General features: G+C 47.6%; 1 pseudogene; it reads left to right on the top strand.

Moving 5' to 3' along the window:
- The first annotated feature begins 3,081 nt into the window (after window positions 1-3,081).
- Window positions 3,082-3,772, top strand: LOC115321408 (annotated as a pseudogene).
- Window positions 3,773-16,649: the final 12,877 nt, after the last annotated feature.

Below are 16,649 nucleotides of genomic sequence, written 5' to 3'. Positions count from 1 at the left end.
GAAGGTTGGCGGAAACGAAAAGGACTCTTAGAGGAACCAATAGCCATATTTCTATATTACCCAAGCATTAAGGAGAATGGAGGGATTGGTGTTCCACGTGCCGCACGATCTGGCCTCAGCAGTAGTAACTTTTCTAAAGCAAATACCTAAAACAAATGGCATCTTGCACGCGCGTTCGTCAACGCTTTATTTTGGTTATTTCGAATCTTTTATACGGGGAAGGCGTGCGCGTGTGACGCGTGGAACACCAATCCCTGCATTCTCCTTGATGCTTGGGTGATATAGCAAATGGTCTATCAGCTTGTCAGAGGTAACAAAAGCGATAGATGACTTAAAACCCGGAAAATCGCCTAGCCCAGATGGCTTGATTCCTGGTTTTTACAAAACATGTAAACGTGAAATTTCATCCGTGTTACTCGAAGTTTTCACCGAGGCATATGAAAGAAAAGTCCTCCCCCTCCCCCTCCTTTTCACGCACACACACAGTGTAAACCCCAAAATGTGGCGACCCCGTTAAGCTTCGCAGTGTTAACTCCTACCGTCCAATAAGCCTTACTAATGTTGACTATAAAATATTAATGAAAGTTCTCGCTTGCCGTTTGCAGCGTGTAAAATCGAGTGTTGTTGGGCTTCATCAGACATGCGGCATACAAGTTCGGACTATTTTGACAAACATTCATGTTGCGCGCAGTATGTTGGAGTGTTGTGACGGTGAGCTCTGCAAAGTTGCTATGTTACAAGTTGACTTGGAAAAGGCCTTCGACCGCGTGTCTCATGACGTTTTAAGCCAAATTTTGAAGCATATCGATATAGGACCTATAATTTTATTAGGTGTGCAAATGGCATAATATAGTTGTACAACGAGTCTTATTGTTAATAAGCGAGTCAGTGAACGTATTCCTGTAAAATCTTCTGTTAGACAAGGCTGTCCGCTCTCGCCATTACTGTTTGCATTGTATATTGAACCATACTGCTTGAGCATTCAGAGCATGTTCGCGGATTTAGCTTGAATGCGCGCGAGGTTCGCATTTTGGCTTATGCGGACGACATTGCTATTTTTGTGTACAGATAGCGAGGGTATTGAAAAAGCCATCGAAATCACAAAAAAACATTTTGTTATCGGATCGGATGTTCAGTGAACCGGTCTAAATGTTCGAGTTTTTGGCATGGCCGATGGGCATCGAAGCCAAACTTCCTCGCTCACAGTGCCTGGTCAACCCAGTATAAAAGGCTCTGGGTCAACCCTTCCCACCCGTTATCTTGGCGCACCGATGGAATACTATCGTCACAGCGCAGGTCTGTGGAGTGAAGAGACAGATAAGCTGCGCGAGAAGGCGGCCCCCAGTGCAGACCGCTATTTGTCTATTTTCGCGAGAGCTACAGTGTGTAATTTTTTTTTGTCGCTAAGCTGTGGTATCTTCTACAGGTATTGCATTGTTCTCAATTTCACATTCAGAAGCTGCATCGTGTGTACGCTGTATGTGTGTGGGTGTCCAACTGGGAGCGCGTCAGCCGAATGAATTTGTTTCGGCGCGGCATGGTGGTCTTTCTTTATCACACTTTTTCGTACGCCAAGTTGTTAACCGTTTTCTTTTCCTGCGAGATCAAGAAGATCCCTTTCTGCGTACTGTTCTTCAGGTTCAATTGTCGGGTGTCTTACCCGATTTCATCGTTTCATCCAGTGACGGTGCTACGGGATCACTGAGTGCTTATTTGTAGGGAGTTGTCGGTGCATAGACATTTTTAACCACCCATTTCTCTTTGGAATATCTGAGTACCGTCTCTCGAAAGCGACTTACAAGAAATCTAATAGAAACGTCATTTCCAACCCCTTTGTATCGAGCTGTTTACAGCGCAACTTCAGGACAGGAAGTACTTCGTCGAGTTAAGAAAATGGTGGTCCCGGCCACAATGAAAACCTTTTTCTTTCAACTTCACAACGAAACACTTCCGGTTAAAACATGGCTGGACGAAAATGGCATATTCGTTCCCTGGACCGTGATCTGTACCTTGTGCAAAAGGCCCGAGTCGATAGAGCGTGTGTTTTCAGATTGTTGGGACGCGGTGTTCTACCGGAATGTACTGCAGCGAACTCTGGAAAAGGAACTTCCTTTAAGCACACACGGGTTGCGTTTTCTGCCTGTTGCCCCAACCAACTCTGTACCATATGATTTACTTATGGTTATTGGCTTACACAGTATCTGGAAGAGCCGCGTGGTAGTGCTGCATGCTGATGTTGATGCTGGACCAGTATGTCACTATTTTACTCAGAGCATTAGTCAGATTAGAGAAGTGTATAAGGTTTTGAGAGATGAGCCTGATTGGTTGCCAGTCCTAGACGGCCTGGTCACATTACGATCATTTTAATCAGTGTGCGTCAGTCGTAAGTCAGCTTGACCTTTTTTTTAAGTGCTTCTGAAGGTGTATTCTCTGAATGAATAATGTCTGTCAATAAAGAAGAAAAAAAAAAGCGGTAGCGTAGCAGTGGGGGATTCGACTTCCGGCTGCCGAGCAGATCGGACGTACTTATCATGAGCTCCGTCGGAGCAGTATCAGCGGCCCTTTCTGGCCGCGGAAGCAGGAACGCTGACTCTGCATCGCAGGACTACGAAGTGATAATGCCTACGCTGCCTACTGGCTCGTCTGTCCAGAGCACGATTTTTTTACATGCCGATGTGCGAGCCCGGCTCTACCGCCTGGAACATTTCCGAGGCGCGTTGGCCCCTTGCGGCACTTCTCCCTGAGGTGCTCGCCTTGGGGGCGTACCAGTACAACCACATGTGGGCTGTTATCTTCAGGAGCGCCGAGGGCAAGAAGAAGTTGCTCGCAGCCGATGGCTTCACGGTCAAGGAAGGCCGCTGCGTCGTGGTGGACCCGAATAACCAGGACACGCGGCTCAAGCTCCACTGGCTGCTGCACCACGTCCAAGATGAAGAAGTGCCTGTGGCCCCGGCGCCCTTTGGGAGGGTGAAGGGGGTCACAAGAGACAAGTGGCACGTGCCTGGCTGTATGGACTAGGGGTCGACGACACGCTCGGTGACCCTCAAGCTGGCAGCCGACGTCACGGTGGAGGACATTTCTCACCAGCTGCGCATCGCTGGCGACCTGGTGTTGGTGGTGGTGCCGGGCAGGGCTCCGCTTTGCCTTCGGTGTAAGGGCAAGGGCCATATACGCCGGGAATGCAGAGTACCACGCTGTGCGTCTTGCAGACGTTTCGGCCACAGTGAGAGCCAATGCGTCCGCACTACGCGAGCGTCGCAGGGCCCGTGAGGAGCGACGATATTTCGGAGCACCTCATGGACGTGGCTGACGCCGAGGAAGCTGCCAGCGGAGGAGCGAGTCAGCTACCCGAGCAGGCACCAGCACCCCTTGGACCTTTGGGGAGCAGTGAGTCAGCTACCCGAGCAGGCACCATCACCCCTTGGACCTTTGGGGAGCAGTGACAAAAGTCAAAGCGACGGTGACCGCGCTAGGCTACCTGCGGGGACGTCGGCGGGCGGTGCACCGAATGTGGAAAACGTCGGCTTGGCGAAGTCTTCAGCTATCGAGACGTGCTGACAGGGTTGAACCTAAGAGCGTCGAGACAGAGGTCCCCACGGCCCCGGTCCCCAAGCGGGCCCGTGAACTTAGTGAAAAAGTCAGCCAGAACTCCGGAGCGGCTGCCCCCGATGAGCCGCCCCCAAAGGCGCCTCTGACGCAGCGGTCAAGCCTGAGACCCAAGCCCAACATACCACGGGACCGAAGTCCGATGGTGACGCCGCCCACGCAGTAGTGAGGCCTCGCGCTCTGCAAGGCACTGGGAACTCTAGAGGGACGTATACACGACGTGGCCGAGACGGATACCTCCTGTAGCGCCTTGGACTTTTCGGCTGGCGAAAATCGCCGGCCAGCGCTTCGGGATTGTGAGTCGTTCGGCGTCTCTCAAAGCGCCGAGGTGAGCACTAAGCAGCTCAGTTCTACTCGCTCAGAAAGGGCAGGTAATCTCGATACAGCCCTAAATGTCGCCAAGCTGAATGTACGGGGCTTGGCGGCCAGGCGCAGGCAGTACCAGCTTAGCCGCCTTTTTCTGGATAACGACCTTGACGTAGTGGCTGTGCAAGAGACAAAAGTAGAAAGCGAAGAGCAAACGAACCGTATGCTTCCGCCTTTCAGAGCTTGCTATAATGTATGCGTATGCCACTCAGTTGGTAGATCTGGTGGTTGTGCTTTATTTTTGCGCAATTCTGTAGGAATTGTGGTAGAGTCTGTTGTTTGTACGAATGGGCGTTTGACTGTATGAGATTTTTCCGTTTCCGATAAGCAATGGCGTATAATATGTGTCTACGTGCCAAATCAGCAAAGTGAACGTGGTTTTTTTTTTAAGAAGTTGCCTCCTATCTTAACTCTGATAAACTTGTTATCTTCCTGGGAGAGTTTAACTGGGTGTGCGTTGCAGAAGATAGAATACAGCAGTTGCCGATACGTGATCAGAGCGCAATGTTATTGAATACCTTAGTGCAAGAATGTAACTTAGAGGATGTTGGGTGGGTTCTGTCGAAAAGTAATGTATCCCAGTTCACGCATCACCAACGCGCAAGCCACGCCAGGCTTGATAGGGCTTATATATAAGCAGAACTTGTCCCACACGGCCAGAACTATGACGTTAAACATACGTCTTTAAGTGATCACAGCTTGGTAATGTTCACGCTAGGAGTTAAAATAAAACGGCCTTTAACTGGGATTTATGGAAATTTATTGATAAGCTTTTGAAAGATGAGGCCTTCATGAGCGGAGTGAAGGAAAGCACACAAAAGCTGCTGGAGGCTGAGACTGGAAGCTTTAGAACATTGTGGGAGCTATTTAAGGAACAAGTAAAAATTAATGCGATAGAACGGGCGAGTTTTTGAAAAGGCAAGAAAGGGCAAAAGAAAAAGAACTGCAATGTCAGCTCCAGTTTTTGCTATGTATAGAGAGCGCTCAACCGGGACAGTTTACGAAAGAAGTCAGCGAAGTCAAGAGCAAACTAGAGCTTATCGATACAGGTAACTACCGAGGAGTGGTTATAAGAGCTCGAGCCGAACGATTTTGGGCGGGAGAAACACCGACTAAGCGCTTACTGAGTGATGAAAAAAAAAATATGCAATACAAAACGAAATAAAAGAGATACAATACGGCAACGAAATTACCCGTGATAAAAAGATTATTAAACTTGCTTTTTTTGAATATTAGCGAAATCTTTTAGGGCAGAAAATAAGTGTTGAGGGAGGTTTCGAAAACGAGTTTTTACCGTTAATGCCACAATTAAATGAGGAGGCTAAGACAGTCCTCGAAGTGCCGATAAGTGTGCTAGAAATAAAGAGCTATTGGTGATCTAAACACAGGAAAGTCTCCCGGACGAGATGGCTTGGGGGCCGCTTTTTACAAGGCGTTTAAAGAACCTATGGCTGAGGGTCTACACCGTGTGCTACTAGAAGCGTACGAGGTAAAAGAAATGCCACCGTCTTTCCGGAGAACCCATACCATTTTGATTCCCAAAAATGAAGACCCTGTAAAACAGTTATCGGTTAAGTCATATCAACCAATAAGCCTTACCAACGTAGATTATAAGATCTTTATGAAAGTTTTGGCGAGAAGAATGCAAACTATAATAACATCCATTGTTGGGCCTCACCAAACGTGTGGCATTAAAGGGCGCACACTCTTTACAAATATTCACGTGGCCTGAAGTATTTTAGAGTGCTGCGACGCTTTCGGTGGTAGAGTGGCCATGCTACAACTGGATTTAGAAAAGGCCTTTGATAGGGTAGTACACGATATACTTCTTTCGATATTGGAACACGTGAATGTAGGTTCAGTTATTTTAGATGGTATAAAAATGTCCTATGCAAAGTGCTTTACAAGCCTAATCGTCAATAAGGAAGTAAGTGAAAAATTGGAAGTTCGGTCCTCGGTCCGACAGGGATGCCCTTTATCTCCTCTGTTGTTCGCCATTTATCTCGAGCCCTTTTGTTTAAAGATCCTTCATAGTCAAAGGATACGTGGTTTTAGGCTGGTTTCAAGTGAAGTCAAGCTGCTTTCTTACGCAGGCGATATAACTGTGTTTTGTAAGGATACAGAAAGTGTTAGTGATGTTGTGAAAGAAACTGCCTTGTTTTGTAAGATGGCAGGTAGTGCTATAAATTGAAGCAAATGCGTTGGATTCTGGCACGGTTGTTGGGAATCCACGCCAGTTAGTTTTAAAAGCATTCACTTTACTGTTTTGCCACCCAAGTACCTTGGCGTGCCACTAGAACATTATCGTGATACCGGAGACTATTGGAGGGAGCAGACGGCGCAAGTACGGGCAAAAACAGCAAAGTGGGGTGGTAAAGATCTTTCAATGTTTGCGCGGTCATTAGTTTGCAACTTGTTTATTGTGGCAAAAGTATGGTATGTGCTACAAGTGCTGTCGATGTCGAGAGTGAATGTTCAGAGTTTACATAGGGTGTTTGCGGTTTTCGTATGGGGTTCGGGTTGGGAGCGAAGCAGTCGTACTAATTTGTTTCGTTCTGCGCGAAACGGTGGGCTTGGGCTTGTTCATTTGTTTCTTCGGCAGGTGGTTTCTTGTTTTATTTTTCTTCGGGATCAAAAAGATGATTTCTTGCGAACAGTTCTACAGGTCAGACTGTGTCATGCATTACCTGAGTTTATTGTATCTACTAGTACTTTTCAACGTGTGGGACTACGTGGTTTTTTGTATGAAGTGGTCGGAGCCTTCCAGTTTTTTAAAAATACGGTTTTCATTGGACTATTTAAGTGTTGTCGATCGAAAGCGCTTATATAAAGATCTGGTTGACACTGTGCTGCCAATACCTTTGTACCGCTCCTTATATTGTGGGGGCCCAGGAAAATATGTTTTAAAAAGGCTTAATTCAATGCCGGTTAGGCCAACTGTGAAGATTTCTTTTTCCAACTACACAGTGGCACTCTTCCTGTTAAGCCCTGCCCGCAGGAAAAAGGCCTTTTTGTGCCATGGTCAGTCAACTGTCTCTTATGTCGAAAACCCGAAACTGTAGAACATATTTTCCTAAACTGTTGGGATGCTGTTTTTTTTGTTGTTTTTGTGGGACATTCTACAGTGCACCCTGCAGAAGGACCTACGGTTAACAAATTATGGTATTCGATTCCTATCTGTCGACGACGAAGGGGGTGTGCCTTACGACATGTTTATGCTGTTGGGCCTCCACAGCCTATGGAGGACTAGGATGGCTGTACGAAATGCTGATGTTAACCCCCGTCAAGCAAAGGAATATCGAATTGAGAGTGCTATTTATGTAAGAGAAGTGTATGAAACGCTGACCGAAAAGCCTGAGTGGGTGCCTATACTGGACAGGTTGGTATCAATGAAGCAATTTTAAACTTAGTCGCAGTCCAGGAACTATCTGGTCGGTCTAGGTTGTCATTGTATGGAATGTGTTTCGGACTCTCTGTTGAAATAAAGATAGTAAAGACAAAAAAAAAAAAAAAGGTAGCGTAGCATAGTGGTAAGATATCTCCTTCATTCGCAAGCGGCCCCGGGTTCGAATCCGCAGTGCGGGCTTAGCTTTTTTTTTTTTTTTTTCCTCTAACATTTTTTTTTTTTTTACGACTAACATTGAAAATGAACGAATGTTGTCGACGAAACTTCCCTGAACAAAATAATATGGGACTTCGTTACCGGAGGTGGATGGGGATAGCGGGGCTTGGGTTGCCGGCTGGACGCCGCGAAGGGGCGTGTACTACGGGGCCAAGTGGACTAATAGTTTTATAATTAGCAGCCGCATACTGTCTGAACGCAGACCGGGGGGGGGGGGGGGGTGTTAACGAGCTCCCCAGTGATACACGCGTCGTTGACTCTTTTTCAGACGGCACTTTTAGGCACGATTTAAGTGCCGTCGGACGCCATTGTAGACACGGCCTAAAAATAATCCAGGAAAGCGAAGATTAAAAAAAATCGAAGCATTAAAACAACCACTCTTATAATGACTGTTGATGCTTGGAAATTGGAAACAGCCGCTACCAGACACTCGATTGGTTTCAAAAATACCTAGGACGTTTTGACTCGCGAAAACGCAGCGCATGCACACTTGCGACACATCGCGTCAGGAGGTGTCCGCCAATAAATTGCAAACGCTCTCCGTGATGTGAGATGGACCCTTTCTACAATCTATGCTGTCTAAAACTTTTCATCGCTGCGACCCGCTACCCTCTCCACAACTGCGCCTTAATGGCGCCTATCCCACTTCCACTTCAGCCACCATAATGCGGACTCGAAACGTGTGCGAGATTAGGAACGATTTCTCGAAGACCCAGACATGTTGCTCATCTCACGGCGTTGGCCAGAAATGCGAGCGAGCCTTCAACACGCTTCCCAGGCAGCACACCAATGTTGGTCCGACATCGGCAGACACCGGCCTCAATATTGAACAATATTGGAAGCGCTACCCTATCCAACGTTGACCCAGTCATTGGTGCCAATGTTGGGCCACTGTTCAACCATCGTTCCAGCCAATGTTGGGCCATTGCTAAACCATGGTTCCAGCCAATGGTGGTCCCACATTGGCAAAGACCGGCGTAATATTGGACAATACTGGAAGTGCGACCCGATCCAATGTTGGCCGTCATTCGTGCTGATTTTTGGCCATCGTTACACTCGCCCAGCTCTTTCCAAGTGCACTCGCCAAGTTGTTTTCAAAAAGGAAGGTACACAGACACAAGGGATTGTTTTGAAATCTTCTAAAATTTTATTACACACAGCCTATTCTGTAGACAAGTACAAACTAAGCAATTTGTAATATGTGAAGAGGTACTACTCAGCTGTTATACAAGCCAAAATCAGAAAGCCAGTGGCTCCGACAGTCCAATATTGGACAACTTATGCTGGCGTATATCCAATATTGGAAAGCTATTGGCTTTGACAGTCCAATGTTGACCATCCTATGCCAACGTATCATTAATATTGGAAAACCATTGGCTTTGATAGTTCATTATTGTCCAATGTGATTCCAATATTGGGAAACATATGGCTCAGTTGGGCCATTGTTGGGCCGTTCTTTGTCACATCAAATCCAATGTTGGCCCGATACCGTGTGCTGCCTGGGTTGTTTCATGGTGAGGTGGCGCTGTACAGACACCGCTCTTATTTTACACCGTGTATGGCTATACCTCCACTTCGCACGCAAACCGTGCTTTTACTTCTACGCTGGGCTGCAAATTTAAAGCGAAAGAATATAGTGAAACTTACATTAAATAGAGAAAGATGCAGCGTCAGTTTGAGTTGACAGCTGTCACCACCGACATAAGGAAGCAAGAGATAAAAGAAATAAACCCACAGGAAAAGTGTCACTCCTTCATTTATGTTGCATCCTCTGTCGGATGTTCCAATGGGATAACAGTTTTTAAAGGAATTGGATTACTTTTATTAACATTGCGTGCCTCAAGATGTGTCCAGACAGTTTTCGTTACAGCTTGAAAGCTCCCGTTGTCTTGCCTTTTCGCGGGCGGCCGGTCGGGGGTGCCGTCTTGTTTTCCAGTTATCTCTTCTCCGAGTGAACAAAACAAGCTTTCGCGGTTTGGAACCAGTTATTTCGGTGGAACTAGAAATATTACGAAGACAGGAAGTCTCTGTGGAATTCTTTGTTTTATTCGCTCCAGCTTCTGATGGCGTTGAAGTTGCAGCTTTTTTAGAAATTCGTTTTCTTTTTGTTTTGTCTTATGATTGTACAAACGTTATTTCGCACGAAAAAGTAATACTTCAAAAAAAAAAATGCTACAGAAAGATAACAAATAATAATGATAATTAAACAATCAAGATTATTTTTAATGTTTATCGATACTATATCCCCACTGTAACGACTGATTTGGCGCTGTGGCTATTACATAATTAAATAAATAAATAGAGATATGGTTCCGCAGGGGTGGAAAAATGATCGGTGCAGACAAATTATACAAAAATAACTGTCACTGGTTAGGACAGGACATATGTATAAAACAGCTTGGGCAAACCTTCATTATAACACTAAAAAAAACAACATCGGTCGCGCTATATATAACTGAAAGATATGTGGGCTGACGCCTTTGTACAACATAAACCGCGAAACATACACGCGCACACGCACACGCACACACACGCGCACGCACGCACACCCATGCGCGCGCGCGCACGCACACACACACACCCATGCGCGCGCACGCGCACACACACACACGCACACACACACACACACACGCACGCACGCACGCACGCACACACACAGACAGACAGACAGAGGCATTATGGAGGATAATGAGAAAGCTCACATGGGAATGGTGCATAGTCAATTATTGTGGGAGCGTCACTTGGTAGCGCCTTGTACACGTTGCTCGAAAAATGTAATGGATTACAATAGACCGATTTCACCAGTCAGTTTGACTACGCCACCGCAGCCGCAATGCACCGAGGGAGCTTTAGTTTTTCTGCACGTGCGACAACCTCGCTGGAGCTCTGTGCAGAGCACGAGTTGGCACGAGTCCTTTCGTACACCGCCGTCAGCCTCCTGCAATATTACTAGAATCATTCAGTTGGGAAACTGCCATAGAGCGGCCCAGGTTTCAAGAGCGAGTTTCTCGAGTGAGTGTTTTAGTAACATTGACATCCTGTGAACTAAAGTTATGGCAGCGTCACGTATGCGCCGAACGCTTTGTGAGATCGGTATATTACAATTACACTTCGCTAACATATTTAACTAGATTGCTTGGTTACTTCAGAAAAAATATTGTACACTTTGACAAATTCAGTGCCACCTAGAGGCTCAAATATCAGTATAAATATTTGTATGCTAATGGCGGCTAAAATTGAGCATCTATTCGTCAACGGCAGACGTACGAAAGTTACACTTTTCTTCGCTGTACAGTTATTTTTTTATTTGTTCCACTTTCGATGGTATGTACCACAGACCTGTACGAGGAGCTTAGTTGAGTAAAGGTATTGATAAAATTCACGATATTTTTATTGCCATGGGCTGTCTGGGGCTTGCTGAAGCCGAACATTTCAAGGATTTCCATGACACCCGCCCAATACGTAGCTCATAGAAGCTTCTAAATCTCATCACGGTGACGTTGAACAATGTAGTGAACTAACGACTAAAATGTTCAGGCACCGTATCGGTGCCTATCTTCAAATTTTTCCTACGCCAGCCATCAAGAGGCCGCCATTAGCATGTACAGAGGATATGCACTTTGATGGTGATAGTTATCGAAGTGACCAGACCGAATTTCGGAAAGGGTGCATTGACCGTTACTTGAAAAGACGTAACCGTTACTTTCCCGATTACTTCAAATTTACAGAATGACAAATTTTTCTACCGGCTTGTAAACGGGTCTTTAGTACTGTCTAATATTGGATTAGAATCAACGACTTATGAACCGCTTTTCTCCTTGAGGCTGAGGCCCCACAGTGGCCATCTTGAAGAAACTTGAGACTTGATCCCTAGATGGCGACACCGATCCGTGTGGACTGTGGTATTACTCATGACACCGATGTTCCGCCTAGACCCCTGTGCACGTTGAACGTTCACCGCGTTCTCTCGCCCGCATCACTCGGTGCCAGCGCTGTCCAGTTTGCTCGGCTGTTAACAAAACAGGTTAGCCCAGCCAGCTAATCTATTGGAGAATTCCGAGCTGGGTAGTCTCTGATATGGGCATTTGATCCGCGGTGCAGTGATTTCTACAGTTCTGTGTGCACGGCACCACGAATTGAAAAAAAAAAAAAAAAAATCTTGCGGCTTGACTTGTTATTTTTGTTTTTTGGTGAACTAAAAAAAAAAAAAATTTCTCGACATAAGCATTCAGCAGGCCCTCTCTTTCAAGACACAGGTTCACCAGGACGTCTGCTAGAAAGGTAGCGACGGTTGGCGTTTGATTTGTCTGATCGATACTGACATGTCCGCACCTCACCTGCTGATGACAGCTGCCCGCGGTACTGCGCACGTGCCACTAACTGATAAATAGAGCGCCCCTCATTCTGTCGGGTCTCCTTCTCGTCGTTGCCGTCAAGACATATGCCTGGCACAATAAACGGGGCTTTGTTCCGGGAACCTGCCTGCACCTTCACCTACGTCGACAGACAACACTGCCGACGAGGATGGGATATAAGAAGACACCTTGCGTCGGTCTGGAAGGCAAGTGCTCGCGCACTCAGCTTCTGTTCATAATCAGCTTTTGAAGAGTGCTGACGCTGCAGTGCCTGCCGTCGTGAACGAAGCCGAAGCAGCGGTGAACTGGGTCGCCGGACGAATGGGCCAGCTGAAGCCGTTTGACGGGTCCGCCAGCGACTGGGCTTCGTATTTAGAAAGGTTAACGTCATTCTTAATCGCCAACAAAGTTCCGGACGACGACAAGGTCCACGCTTTCCTGATTGGTCCAAGAACGTATGGGCTTCTTGAGTCTTTGACGTCCCCGGAGCTGCCTTCAACGAAGAACTTCGAGGCCCTGAACAAGGTCCTGAGATCAAACTTGTCGCCGAAGCCGTCAGTCATTGGTGAGCGAGCGAAATTTTATCGGTGGACGCAGCGGGAATAAAAGCCCATATCGGAATACGTCGCCGAGCTTCGAAAGCTGTCATAGACGTGCGAATTAGGAAACTCGTTGGACGAGTCTCTTCGGGACCGCTTCGTGTGTGGACTGTTCACAGAAGACATCCAACGCGTACTCTTCACAGAAGACAGCAAACTAATATTCCTGAAGGCAGTTGAACGCGCCCTTGCCATGGAAGTGATAAAGAAAAGCGCCACTGAGACTCGTGCAGGAGGGGGTCTGGTCACTGAGGTTCACAAGGTACAGGCAGTATCTGACAAGAAGCAGGGTGACACTTTTCGCTGCGGCTCAACCAAGCATTTGAGCCAACCGTGTCCCCACCTGTCCAACATTTGTTACAAATGCAACAAGAAAGGCCACATTCAGAGAGTCTGTCGTAGCGGTGCTGGTACTTTACACAAGAAACGGTAGACAAAGGGTGTGAAGACGCTGGATGTTCCAGAGGAAAAAAGAATCGTCAACTTGAATGGCGTGTCTTCACCCAGCCAAAAGCCCATCGCGCTAAAAATGGCCATCAACGGTACGTACAGTGGTGAGCATGGAACTGGATACTGGTAATGCGGTTTCCGTGATGCCCTGCAAGCAGTACCGCCGACTCTTCTCCCCGGACGACCTGAAGCCTACGACTGTCAAACTGCGCACCTACACCGGAGCGCTGGCCGGTCCGACCCTTGGGCGTCTCGATAGTCAACGTGCAGCACGGTGAGGACTCCAAGCGTCAGCCGCTGTACGCGGTCAACGGAGAAGGGCCACCACTGCTGGGCCGGGAGTAGCTACGGGCCATTCGACTGGAGTGAAACAAACAGTGAAACAAGATTGGGGACCTAGATCATTCCACAAGGTCAGACTCTTTTGCTCCTAGCCGCGTGAAAGAGAGGCTCGAAGCTTTACTCTCGAAGTACCGGCCACTTTTCAACGATGAACTTGACGCTATTACAGAATAATGAACAGGACTTGTTTTCAAGCCAGAGCATCGGCCAAAGTTTCTTAAAGTCAGGAATGTTCCGTTCGCTTTGCAAACGGCAGTGGAAGCAGAGGTGTTAAAATTGCAAAAGACTGGCATCATCACGGCTGTGACTACATCCGAGTAAGCTACGCCTCTCGTACCGGTTATCAAGAAGGATGGAGGCATACGCCTTTGCGGTGATTACAAGACTACCGTAAATCCCAGTCTAGATGCCAACCGGTATCCCCTGCCGAAGGTTGATGACTTGTTTGCAGTGCTGTCGGGGGACGTAAACTTTTCTAAGATCTCCTTAATCGGACCTATCAGCAAGTGGTAATGTCAGAGTCGTCAAAATAATACTTGACGCTGAACACGTACAAGGGATTGTTTGTGGTAAACAGACCTTTGGAATTTCATCCGCGTCGGGTATCTTCCAAAGAATAATAGATACCATGCTTAAGGACCTAACCTGCGTTTGTTGCTACCTGGATGATATTCTAGTGACCGGAAAGGCCACTGAAGAACATTTGGTCAATCTCGAAGCCGTCATTAAGTGTCCTCTTAAGTGCAGGGTCAGGGCAAAAAAAAAAAGTTCCTTTTTTTTTTTTTAGCAGGAACTTTGCTACCTTGAGCACAGGATCAGCGCTGACGGCATCTCAGCATCGGTGGACAAAGTCGAAGCGCGACTCAAGGCACAAACACCGAAAACCAAGCAGCAGCTACAGTTCTTCTTGGGCGTCGACAACTACTACGAAAAGTTTGTCCCCCATCTCGCAACTGTTGCAGAAACCTTCTACGAACTCTTGCGCTAGGACGTTGCATGGTGCTGGGACGTGCGTTGCCGAGAAGCGTTCGACAGAGTCAAGAGCGAGTCGGCGTCGCCCCCAACCTTGGCGCACTACAACCCCAAGAGGCCACTGAAGCTCTCCTGTGACGCCTCTCAGTATGAGGTTGGTGATGTTTTTTTTTTTTTCATGTTTCGGACGATGGAAGCGCAAGACCGATTGAATACGCATCGCGCACGTGATCAGATGCCGAAAAAGGGTACAGTCAACTCGGAAACGAGGCGTTAGCCATTGTGTTTGGAGTAAAGAAATTTTCTTTCTACATTTAAGGCCTATCATTCACCCTGGTCACTGACTATAAACCTCTGCAGACAATCTTGGTGCCCAAAACCTGGATACCCACGGTAGCGGTCGCTCTATTGCAGCGTTGGACAGTCACTCCTTCAGCCTACACGTACAAATTTATCTTCAAAAATCGAGCGAAAACGCCGAAGCCGATATATCTGCTCGCGCCTTTCGTTATGAAGTGTCAATAATGAAACAGAAGAAAGTGAAGAATCTTTTTATTCTTTAAGATTACAGTGTCTGCCAGTCTGTAGTCGTGAGAACGCTCGCATGACGTCTCGAAACCCAGTTCTTTGCCAAGTGAAGGAATGAACAAGTGTTGGTTGTCCCTCGGTTGTCAAGGACGAAAAGCTCAAGCCTTTCTTAGACAGGCGCAACGAGCTCACAGTTTATCAGGGCTGCATCATGTACGGCCTACGAGTTCTTGTTCCCGGGGAACTGCAGGACCTGCTACTGGATGAACTCCATGAGGGGCACCTGGGAATCGTGCGCAGCAAGGCGCTCGCGCGCAGCTACGAGTGGTGGCCGTCGCTTGAGGCGGACCTTGAGCGTCGCGTGAGAAGCTGAATGGGTTGTCAAGAGCAACGCATCGCTCCTTGCAAGGCCCCTCTTCACCCATGGCCATGGCCAACAGCCCCGTGGCAGCGTGTTCATGTTAACTTCGACGGTCCTTTTCTCAAGACTATGTTTTAGTTGTGGTAGATGCACACTCGAAGTGGACAGAAGTGTTTGCGATGCGCTCAACGACTGCCGAAAGCACCATGTAGTGTTTGAGATAACTTTTTGCTGGTTTTGATTTCCCTGAAACACTCGTTTCAGATAACGGTCCGCAGTTCACGTCGCAGGACTTCAAGCGCTTCGTGGGAGAGAGGGACTGCCGTCACGTCCTGACTGCTCCCTACCATCCTAGCTCGAACGGCCTCGCAGAGCGTTTCGTTCAGACCTTCAAGGCCGCTCTTCGCAAAGACAACCAAGGCGAGCCGATACAGGTAGAGCTACAGAAGTTCTTGCTTTGCTAACACAACACGCCCCATGCTACTAAGCACGATACGCCGGGCACTCTGCTTTTAGGCCGACGTCTGCGTAGACGTCTAGATGCAGTGAAGCTTGCGTTGGGGGAACGGGTGGCCCACCAGTTCATGCAGATGGCGACTCGACCGCCTCGCGATCGTGACTTCGTTGTTGGTGATCAGGCATTGATTTGCAATTATTGTGGAAAACCCAAGTGGGTTCCTGGGGCTATTGTTGAACAGTCGGGTCCCTGTTTTTTTTAAAGCGCAGGCTACCACCCCCAGAGGCAGCGTCACCTGGCGTCAGCACAAGGACAAGCTACTACAAGGTCCGGGCTTGCGGGCGCTGAGTCTGCCCAAGAGGACACGGAGTTCCTGTAGTGTCCATCGAGCGACGGCCCACCACTGCCTCCTTCTCCACCGTCACCTACAAGTGTCTCCGGCCCGCCTCAAGCAGCACAAGCGAATGTTGCGAGGCGGTACACAACAAGAGAACGTCGACTTCCTGAGAGATTCCAAGCCGAATATTAAATGTGTTCAACTAAAAGGGGAGGAAGTATCATGTCCGTTCCTCACGCTGTTGCCCGCGATACTGCGCACGCGCCTCTAACTGATAGAAAGAGCGCCCCGCATTCTGTCGGGTCTCCTTCTCGTCGTTGCTGTCTAGCGATAAGCCTTGCATAATAGCCGTGATTTTGTTCCGTGAACCTGTCTGGTCCTTCACCTACGGCGACACACGACAGGCGGATAACAATTTTAAATTGACTGGAAGGTACAGAATACTGTTTCAATAAACAAAACGTTAGGCCTGCCACTAACTAGTGATAATTAAACGCATTTTAAGACAAGTACCCTAGACAGGAGAAACAACGAATTACTTTGTTGTGTCATTCTTCGTTTTTAAAAGTTTCAGAATTTTGTCTTAAAATACGGTTTCGCAGGAAGACATTGCACATTTGCTTAATAAAAGTGCCTAGATACAAGCTGTGCCCA

The sequence above is a fragment of the Ixodes scapularis genome, unplaced genomic scaffold (assembly GCF_016920785.2).
Source record: "Ixodes scapularis isolate PalLabHiFi unplaced genomic scaffold, ASM1692078v2 PGA_scaffold3__209_contigs__length_174095766, whole genome shotgun sequence".
NCBI classification, from domain to species: domain Eukaryota; kingdom Metazoa; phylum Arthropoda; class Arachnida; order Ixodida; family Ixodidae; genus Ixodes; species Ixodes scapularis.
This window is presented reverse-complemented; position numbering and strand designations above follow the sequence as displayed.